We start from the raw sequence: 10000 nt of genomic DNA on the forward strand, positions 1-10000 counted from the left end.
GGGAGAGAGAAATGATGGTGACGGAAAGAGAGAGTTCTTGATTAAGGTGATAGTGAGTGAGAGAGAGAGAGAGAGAGAGAGAGAGAGAGATGATCTTGACGATTTTGGTATGGACAGATAGATACAGGTGAAAGTTAAAGTTGCTGTTATAGGTAGTTGTAGAAAATGCCTGATTTATGTAAGTTTATTGACAATAGATTATAGGTGACTGTTGTATACTTATTGGTTTCCTGTTGGTAGTGTTTCTATTCAGAATTGTCTCTTATCATCCTTGCATACAGTAGAATAATGGATTGTGACTTATCTTTCTCAGAGGCTGAATAATCATCTCTACTGAGGAATCTAAGAGGAGGCTGTGTGTTCTCCCGTAATTTTATTTCTGTTTGTTTGGGATTTTTAAATCTTAAAATCTTACATATGTAAAAAAAACAATCTATTTTTGGTCCCACAGTGGTCTGACAGAGGTCATGCATTCCCTCAAACTAATCGGATTTGGTGAATAATAATATGATCATACAAGTTGAAGGTGAGGGAGGGTTTTCTGTTTGGGAACTCAGTTTTATACGTTTTGTTTGCTGAGAATTATGGAGTACGTTTCATATTTCATTTTGTTTTTTATGCTATTTCGACTTTTCAGTTTTATTGAGATTAATAGGATTAAAGATATTTATTTTTAAAGCTTAAGACGGCAAAAGACTTCGTCTGGCTCAGTTTTGTTTTATAGATCCTAAATGCGAGTTTCACGTGTTGAATGAAGACTGCAATTAATTAGCAATTTGGTATTTTTGAAAATGATTTTACTTGTAGTGTTATTTGACTAAAGTTAAGTCATAGACGCTGTGCCATAATTTAGTAGTTTACTGAAAACAAAATATGTAATGAAGAATTTTCTTTGGTTGTCGGCATACGTTCTTTTCAGAAGTGTGAAAAGTTGTTAGTGCACAGTGGTATTAACTGCACGATAGAGAGAGAGAGAGAGAGAGAGAGAGAGAGAGAGAGAGAGAGAGAGAGAGAGACCATTCAAGAGTGGAAATACTAAGAATCCCGAAATGTGTACGGGAGCGAAGCTAATTGTATGGAAAAAGGATCCCACGAGGAAATGATTTGTAAATACACTTTGAAACAGGGATGATGATAAGGTTCAAATTTCCCCTCCTTGATTCTCTCTCTCTCTCTCTCTCTCTCTCTCTCTCTCTCTCTCTCTCTCTCTCTCTCTCTCTCTGGAAAGGCGGAGGAGTAAAAGGCGGAATATTTTGCTGATAAAAATCTCACGAGAACTTTATCATCATTCAGTTGGGGTTAAACAACACTTGGGGAAGGATGTAATAGACGATGCTGTACAATATCTTTCGAGATGAGAATCTGATGAGACTCTTGCATAAAGAGCTTATTGGAATATGATAGATGAGGCTTTATGAAGATTCATAAATACAGAGGGTGCGGTAAGAAGGACTGATGTAAGGACCCCCATTTTAAGTAATAATTTTATTTTACCCCCTCCGTTTCTTCGTTTTCGTCTTTATGGCGTTTTGGTTTTATGTATGAATGTGGCCGAATATTTGAATAATAATCATAATAGTAATAATAACACATAAATCGGTTTAAAGCAGTTGGTTGTGCTTTAATGCACAGGGTTTCTTGTGGTACCCAATAGGGGACTTAAAATACTTTAGTGCACCTTCCGCTTTACACTGTAGGTGTTCTTAAAGGGTTTTTGCACCGTTTCTTCGGCCCCTAGCTGTGCCCACTTTTTTTTTTTTTCTTTTTTCTTTAACTGTATCTCCATTCCGGCGTACTTTCTTTTTGCCCACGCCTCTGACAAAATCACGTGTAACGTGTGTTATCTAGTTTCTTTATATAGATATATAGTATATATATATATATATATATATAGGATATATACATATATATATATATATATATATATATATATATATATATAGTTCTTTGTCCTTGACTTGTATTTTCTGCATCTTGATGTTCAGTCACTTCACCTCCCTCTTTTCATTTTTGTAATTGCCGAAAGTGCCCTAGTTCTTGGCTTAATTGCCTAAATTTCATTATTCATTCGTTCATTCAGCCTGTGGTACGCATACCCAAGGGAACCCCACCCCCCCGGGTATTTCGGAATTACCCCAGAATGAGTACATATCTTGTAAAGTTTAACATGACAAGGTACATTGGGGTTACCTCAAAATTGAATGCATATCTTGTACAGTTTAGTATGACGATGTACATTGTTACATAAAGAAATTACTGATCGTTTGCTGTTAGGTATTTTACCATTTGCATGTAACTCTGTAGTGTAGTATAATGGGGCACAGGCACAAGTGTTGACAACATAAGGTCATATTCTTGGTTAACAAGGAGTACTTTATTAAAAAAAACAAAAAAGCCTAAGGGTTATTGTAGCAATTTGCAATTAAGATGTTTCGTACCTCCGAATGGGCGATTTTGCCCAGGAAGATTACTTGATAGGTTGTATTTATAAATGGTAAATAATGTTAATAAAAATAATTAAATTTTGAACATTTCACTCGGAAAATATTGAAGAGAAAGCCATAATATTTCAGTGTAAAAATGGGATTAAATGTTTCAAGGAACAGATGCATGACCTACTTTCAGTAGAAGTAAACCCAGTAAGTATGTAAGGTTGGGAAAAGTTTGTAAGTGAAAGGTGTGTATATATAAATATGCATATATATACACTTGTGTTTGTGTGTGTGTGTGTGTGTGTATATATATATATATATATATATATATATATATATATATATTATATACATATATATATATATATATATATATATATAATATATATATATATATATTCATACCAAATATAAACATATATAGATATAAAAAAAAAACAATAGCGGAATGCCCAAGAGGCCGGAAAAGAGAGAGAGAGAGAGAGAGAGAGAGAGAGAGAGAGAGAGAGAGAGAGTCGGAGGCTTGGGGGGAGAGGGGGGGTTGGGGGATGAGTGGTATGCAGCCTCATTCGAAGCTGTATCAGAGAGATAAATGACACTTCAACAGCTTCTGGTAATACACACAAAAAGTTTGGCCCCCGTCTCGCGCCCTTCATAAATCATGGTAAATCAGTGAGGACATCTACAAATCCTTAGATCCTGAAAGCTTAGAAGGTGCCCCCAGACCAGGCGGAAAGGGAGAGGAGGGAGGGAGGAAGGAAGGAATTGAAGGGAGAGTGAAGGGATGAAGAATGGATGATGAGACTATCCTACTTCCTTCGGAGGGATCAACTCGGAGGAGGAGAAAGAGAATTGGAGCCGGAGGAGGAAGGTGCCAATAAACGAGAGAAAGGAGAGGCGAGGGAGATAAGGAATGAATAATTAGACAATATGGCGCAGGACTAGAAAGCGATGAGAAAGGGGTCGTATAATATGAGAATGAACCTGAAAGGGAGCAAATAAACGGTAAAGAAAGACGGAGAGAAAGGGGGAAAGATTAGAATCGGGCTTTGCAGTGGCCAGAAGCACACTCGAGTTTATTACCGAATTTTTCTCCAAAAGAGGACGGAGGGAGAGAGAGAGAGAGAGAGAGAGAGAGAGAGAGAGAGAGAGAGAGAGAGCTTAAAAGGACAGTTGTAAGATGTGGTGGTTTGTCTGCAAGATCTTTTAAACTCGAAAGGTACCTTTTTCGACACTGGAGTTATATTTAGGACTTCCATACGTACTTTAAGAATGCTAACCCTTTTCTCGTTGAAAATGGACTAATCCAAATATATTCTTCAATTTCAGGATCGATGGAAATAGAAGATGCGGCCCTGTGACTTAACTAATGGAAGAAGGTAAAAATTTATATATTATTATTATTTGCTTTAAACGGCGAGTGGCACTGTCTTTCGATCGGGAAATTGGTTTATTTTCGTTCGTCGATCGGAAACGAATCTGTATTTCGTTAGGGAGTAATTTCATTAGCGTGTGATTGGGAATGATTTTATGAGCGTTTGATTAGAAATGATTGTATTGTATCTTTATGGGATATTATTATGTGACTGAAAGTGATTTTATTGCCTCTATTGGAAACTGATTTGCGTTCCGAAGGGTCACTAGTTTTATTAGCATTTGATTGAAAGTGATTTTGACGCTTTGTGTAAAAGTATGCATTTTTTTGTTGATTATGATTATTTCGAATCAAAGTATTGCAATATGCATTTGTTATAATTCATAATAATGGTAATCTTAATACAAATGAGATTAGTTATTCGAAAATTAAATAATTTTATTATGAATATAACGAAAATATAATTATATTTCATAAAGGAAAATTGGGTTTAGACTGATTTTATTTATAAATTGATATTTATTTAGTCATTCTTAGAATAGAAGCTTTTGGCTGTCATATGAAAAGTATTTCATGACAAAGTAATAAATGAATTAGTATACGATATGAAATTAGTTTGGGCATTTGACTGGGAAAGAACTACAAGTCGACTAAACTATTTATTATCATGTTGGAAAAAAGCTATTGGAGTTACATACATATATGTACGTGTATAGTATATATATATCCATATATATATATGTGTGTGTGTGTTGTGTGTGTGTGTATTTTAGTCGGAATTATTCTTATACCTTTGAAATACAAAATGAATTTACATGTCTTTAATTTTTCTCGTGTCTTTCTGTAAAATATTACTTTTCATATATTTGACTGGAATAGTTAAGTATTTCATTGTTATATTTTTGTTTATGTTTCATTAATTGTAAAGTACTTATTTGTCTTCGAATTCAGATACTTTTCTTTATTAAGATACTTTTTTTAATTGATTGCCTTCAAATGAGTTATTATTCATTCAGTAAGGAATTCATTTTGATATTGGCTCTGAGTAGATATGAAATATTTCATTTTTATAACTTTAGAAAATTATTTTTTATATCCGGTTCCAGTCGTAGGTTATAACTTTTAGGCTTGGAACCTTTGAATTATGTGAATAATACGGAATGAAATTATTTCTTAAAGTTTATCTTGAGGTTATTCGTGTTTTTACCTCCTTTAACGCTGATTTTTTTTTTTTTTTTTTTTTTATTCGTTTATGAGGTTTACCATCTGAGAAGAACTGTTTTACCATACTGCCGTGCTAAATAGGTCAATTTTGCTAATAATGGTGATTCGCTTAGGAAACAAGGTTGCGTTTCAGAATTTTATTGTGATTTAGTCGGCGTCGTTCTTAATTTTTACACAGTCCCGTTATCGTAATTCTTTTTCCTTCAGTCTTTACTTTTTGGGAAGTTTGGTCGTGTGTGTGGGAAGTTTGTGTGAGTGTGTGTGTGTGTGTGTGTGTGTGTCACCCCGAATATTCAGTTAATATCCGGTTTTTATCGGGATGGAACAAGAGACCGAAAATCTTTGGCTCCCTATTTCCTTTCAACATATCCGGGGACCATTTTATTCTGATTACGTCTACCATTAAGCCAACCGTATGTCTTCTGGTATTATCCCTCTCCCCTTCCCCGAAGGCCAGCCCAAATAGTTTCCAAGATATTAAACTCTGCGGTCTCTTAAAGCCATAGTCATAATGAATCCGTGGTGCGACCCCATAGCGCTCCGTTTCCTGAAGATGTGCAAGAGGAGACCTGCATAATGGCGTCCATTTCTTTTGTCTGTTTAATTTTAGGCTTTTGCATGTTTTGTATATTTTTCTGTGCTGTAAGTTATATTGGTTTTTTTCGCTTCGGACAAATGATTTTGCATCCTTCATCTAGAGAGGCATTCATTTTTGATGACACCAATTCAATTCATTCTTCGAATTAAAGTTTTACCTACCCGTACCGTTAATCATTAGTTTCTATTCTAATCTTTGGGAGCTGCTTCAGAATTTTTATTCCCAGAATCAATTTTTTTTGTCTCATACAGAATCCTACAAGATGGCGTACATTATGTTCACAAAGTGACAGCAACAACTGAGCGCTTTACTCAATCGTCAGAGTAAACTTTTGAGAAACCATAATAATTGTCTTCGTTGACCGGATTCTGGTCAAACTTAGTGCAAGGGCAGACCGCCTTGCATAGAAGCACACGATTGGAGATCTTCTGTCTACCTGTCCATCATGCAGGTCTATCACACTCTGCCTTATCTTCGCAGCTCCCCTTAACATGTTTGCAGGGATTTCACTCAAACTTGGTACAAAGTTAGACCATGATGCATAGGAGTGCCTGGAGGGAGATTGGCATTCTGTTTCCAACTATAGTCATGTCCGTAACTTTAGAGGCTGGAACTTCATTTCTGACACGCATACTGCAGTCATGAAACCCTTTCAGATTAACTCAAGTTGAGTGACCTTCACTATGTTCGTACTAAAAGCAGCTGCCGCTCCTACCTTGTCATCGCAACTCCTACTCGGTCGAAAGGTTTCCAGCCAGACTTGGCGAAAAAGCAGATCTTCATGCACAGATGTGCATAATGGAAGATTTGTTCGTCTGTCAGTCCAGTTTCATCAGTTGGAATGTTTTTAGTGATTCTACCTCTTAGGTATCCCATATTCACTGGTTGCCTACTCTTGGCTGTCAGTATTGCTTCAAGTAACTGTTTACCACACAGACTTATTATTTATCTGATGATGCCACAACTGACCAAATCGTTTTCAGTGTGAGTTACTTTCTATGATTCCTTTAATTTATTATATTACTCAGATTCTGTTAAATTTGGTGAAGTTCATAGTTATCAAGAAATTTTTCTATTTCTCGTTAAATTCAGTTGAAGTGGTCTAATAGAATTTGGAAGTCCTAAATTATAATCGCGCACACACACACACATGTATGAATGTGTTTATATGTATATATGCGGTAGTCATTTTAGTGTAAACATTAAAACTTATTTGGTTAGGGCTAATATTTCCCCTTCATTCAGATTTGCTCTAGTGATGGAAGTCTCTTTGATCGAAAAACACCCCATGAGTAAAACTTCAGCAACTTTCAATATTGACTAAGTATTGATTGTGTTTGGCTGCTTTCCTCTTCATAGTGTAAATCTCTGCATCTCTTGCTCAGTAGATTGGGAATCTCTGTTACTCTTTCCGTTCAGACTGGTAACCTCTCTTTCTCTTCTCTCCGTTCATGGTCATATTGGGATCATCTGCTTCTATCCCTCTGAGACTGGGGATTCTGCCTCTTCTCCGTAAACTAAGAACCCCTGCTTCAGTTCGTAGACAGATTTGGAATCTGGTCTGCATTCTGTACATTTGGTAACTTGTTCTTTGCTTGTGGGCAGCTTTGGAACTCTGCTTCCCTTTATCAGAAGATGGGAACCTCATGTTTGCTTTCTCTTCTCCGCACGCAGGGGACCTATGCTTTCATTTCTCAGCGGATTGCGGGAGCAGTCGAAACTTCCTCTTCGGTTTTTCGGAAGAAAAGGAACCCCACTTCGATTTGTCTGCAGATAACTTGGTAAACATCTGTCCTGTTTTCTACTGGCTAAGGGACGCTACTGTGATCTCTTTATAGGCCACATTTTCTAGATAAAGGTAGTTTACTGTAGTGAAAAGTTGAATGATACCTTTTGATCGTATGAGATTAAATACCATTCATGTTATCCTTTGCACAAATGAACTTTTCTCTATTAAAAACCACAGTTTTGGAGCATAACTTCAAGTAGGTTTCAAAGGTCAGATATATGATAACCTATTTCAGTGCTATTATGACGTATGTCAAAAGACGAATTCTTCCTGAAACGAATTTAGAAATTTTGAAGCCACAATGAAAAAGTTCGTTTCATCGTAACTGTGTGCCTCCTTTGGTCCTCAAACTTCCGAAGTTTTGAAGATAAGACTTGACATTCGCGTCTTTTTTTTTTTTTTTTTTTTTTTTTTTTTTTTTTGTAAGAATTTCCTTAGTAATTTTTTTTTTCAGAACTAATCAAAGTTGAGTGAAAGACCATTATTTTGTTTTAAGAACACGCACATTGTGTTTTCATTTCTTTGTGGTGGTTGCTTTCTTGATGTTTTTTTTATATTGCTTTATTTGGGGTAATAAATAACGCCCGGGAACATGAATATTTTTCAAGGTGTTTTTGTGTGAGTTGTCTTGATGCTTTCGTGTTTAAAATTTTTTGTGCTGTGATGTATTCTTACATTATTTAATAGTACACTGTACTCAGCATTTCTAAGTGCTTGTGTTTTATAAGGTGTCTGGTTTTAAAAAAACGGGATTCTAAAAACATTAGGTAAACAGTAATTGGCACCTCTTCCTCTGTGGGCACGGGGCAACGCGTACCGATTACGTTCAAAGAAAATTCCGCTCGAGTGCATCTTCGATCTCCTTTCGTAACTAAAGCGTCAACATCGAGTGTTTTTGTAATTGAAGTTAGGTGTTGCATGAATCTTTTATGTTCGGAACGTTGGAATTCTTCCTGCATTACCTCTGACCTTTGTTACAGCTTAAAGATAACTTCCTCTCTCTCTCTCTCTCTCTCTCTCTCTCTCTCTCTCTCTCTATCGGTTATAGTCGGATGTTTTTTGTATTGCTGTAAATCAAATATTTTGAGTGAGAAATTAGGGTTCTCTCTCTCTCTCTCTCTCTCTCTCTCTCTCTCTCTCTCTCTCTCTCACAGGTTACTTTCGGGGATGTCTGCGTATTGATTCATTAAATCCCATCTAAGTAGCCTGATGTCTTTTAATGTGTTTTATTACTTCAAATCGAATTGTCTTGAGTGAGAAATTAAATCTCTCTTTTCTTAGTTTGGTGTGATGTAATGCTTGTCCATCTCGCTGATGGCTTCTGAGTGTATGTAAGTGTGCAGCGCGCCCGCGCTCGTTTGTGTGCTTTTTTTTTATGTATTTTTATTGCATAAAATAAAAATAGGGAGCTCCCTATTTTTATTTTATGCATAAGGAAATTTTAAAGACATTGTACTAGACTGTTGCCATCTCTTTCACTATCCTTGTTCTCTCTCTCTCTCTCTCTCCTCCTCCTCCTCTTCCTCTCCCTCTTCCTCTTCCTCCTCCTACCCCTCTCCCTCTTGCCCTCCATTTTTCCCCCTCCCTTTCCCCCTCCCTCCTCCTCCCCCCTCCCTTCCTCCTCCCCCTTCCATCCCTCCCTCTCCCTCTCCCCATCTCAGTGAAGTTTAATCGTAATTGGCTGGCGATACAATGGTCACAGCCAATATCCTTATGATCCTGCTAAGGACTTGGCCAACTTTTGTAAAGGCTTGGCAATAATACATGGCAGGGAAAGTTCTCGAACAATCACCGACTTCGTCTTCCTTTCCGTCTCATTTCTCATTTGTTCCTGCAGTTCATTTCGGTTCGCGATCTTCGTCCAGACTTCGTGTATGCATACTTGTCCTCGTGCGCTTTTCCCATTATTTCATCTTTCTTTTTCGGTTTCTTGTCGTTATTCTCCATTTCTTTTATATATTTTCATTTTTCGGTTCATTTTTCCTTTTACCTTCTGTTCCTTCTTTCAAATGGACGCCATGTTGGTTGGAAGCTTGAATTTCAAGGCAGTGGCCCTTGTGGGCTTGTTCTACATGAATAGTGTGTGTAACAACATTAACAACAACAATTATTATTATTATTATTATTATTATTATTATATTACTATTTTTTTTTTTTTGTAATGCATTCGATTGCACCCTTCAAGACCAACGAATTTCTTGAAATAGTATTTCTGGTGATAGAAGTTTACTCTCGACGTGATTCGGAAGTCACGTAAAGCAGTTGGTCCCGTTGCTGAATAACCACTGGTTCCATGCAACGTAAAACACCATAAAAACAAACAAACAAACAGACATGAAAAATTAATTCTTTCAGTGGTGATTATCTTCTAACTGAGCCACAGACCAAATCCTATCCTACGCCAATGATTGGTTTTAAAATATCTAGTGATTTTATTTTTCTTTGGCCTTTAGTCCAGGAATCTTATGCAAGCAAGTTAAACCTCCTTTTCTTAGGTTTAGAACTGTTTCTGCTTTCGTGTTCCCCGACTCTCATAATCTCCTCAGGTGTCGAACCTCTCTCTCTCTCTCTCTCTCTTCTCC

At 36.7% G+C, this 10000-nt stretch overlaps 1 long non-coding RNA gene across 1 annotated transcript in view; it reads left to right on the forward strand.

The window, feature by feature from the left end:
* LOC135197572 (uncharacterized) overlaps positions 1 to 10000 on the forward strand; it is a 707597-nt gene that overhangs the window by 143139 nt on the left and 554458 nt on the right. Inside the window, exon 2 of the long non-coding RNA XR_010310603.1 lies at positions 3762 to 3811. This is a non-coding gene — a long non-coding RNA (uncharacterized LOC135197572). The remainder of the gene's footprint in view (positions 1 to 3761; positions 3812 to 10000) is intronic.

This window comes from Macrobrachium nipponense, chromosome 21 (genome assembly GCF_015104395.2).
Source record: "Macrobrachium nipponense isolate FS-2020 chromosome 21, ASM1510439v2, whole genome shotgun sequence".
Lineage (NCBI taxonomy): Eukaryota > Metazoa > Arthropoda > Malacostraca > Decapoda > Palaemonidae > Macrobrachium > Macrobrachium nipponense.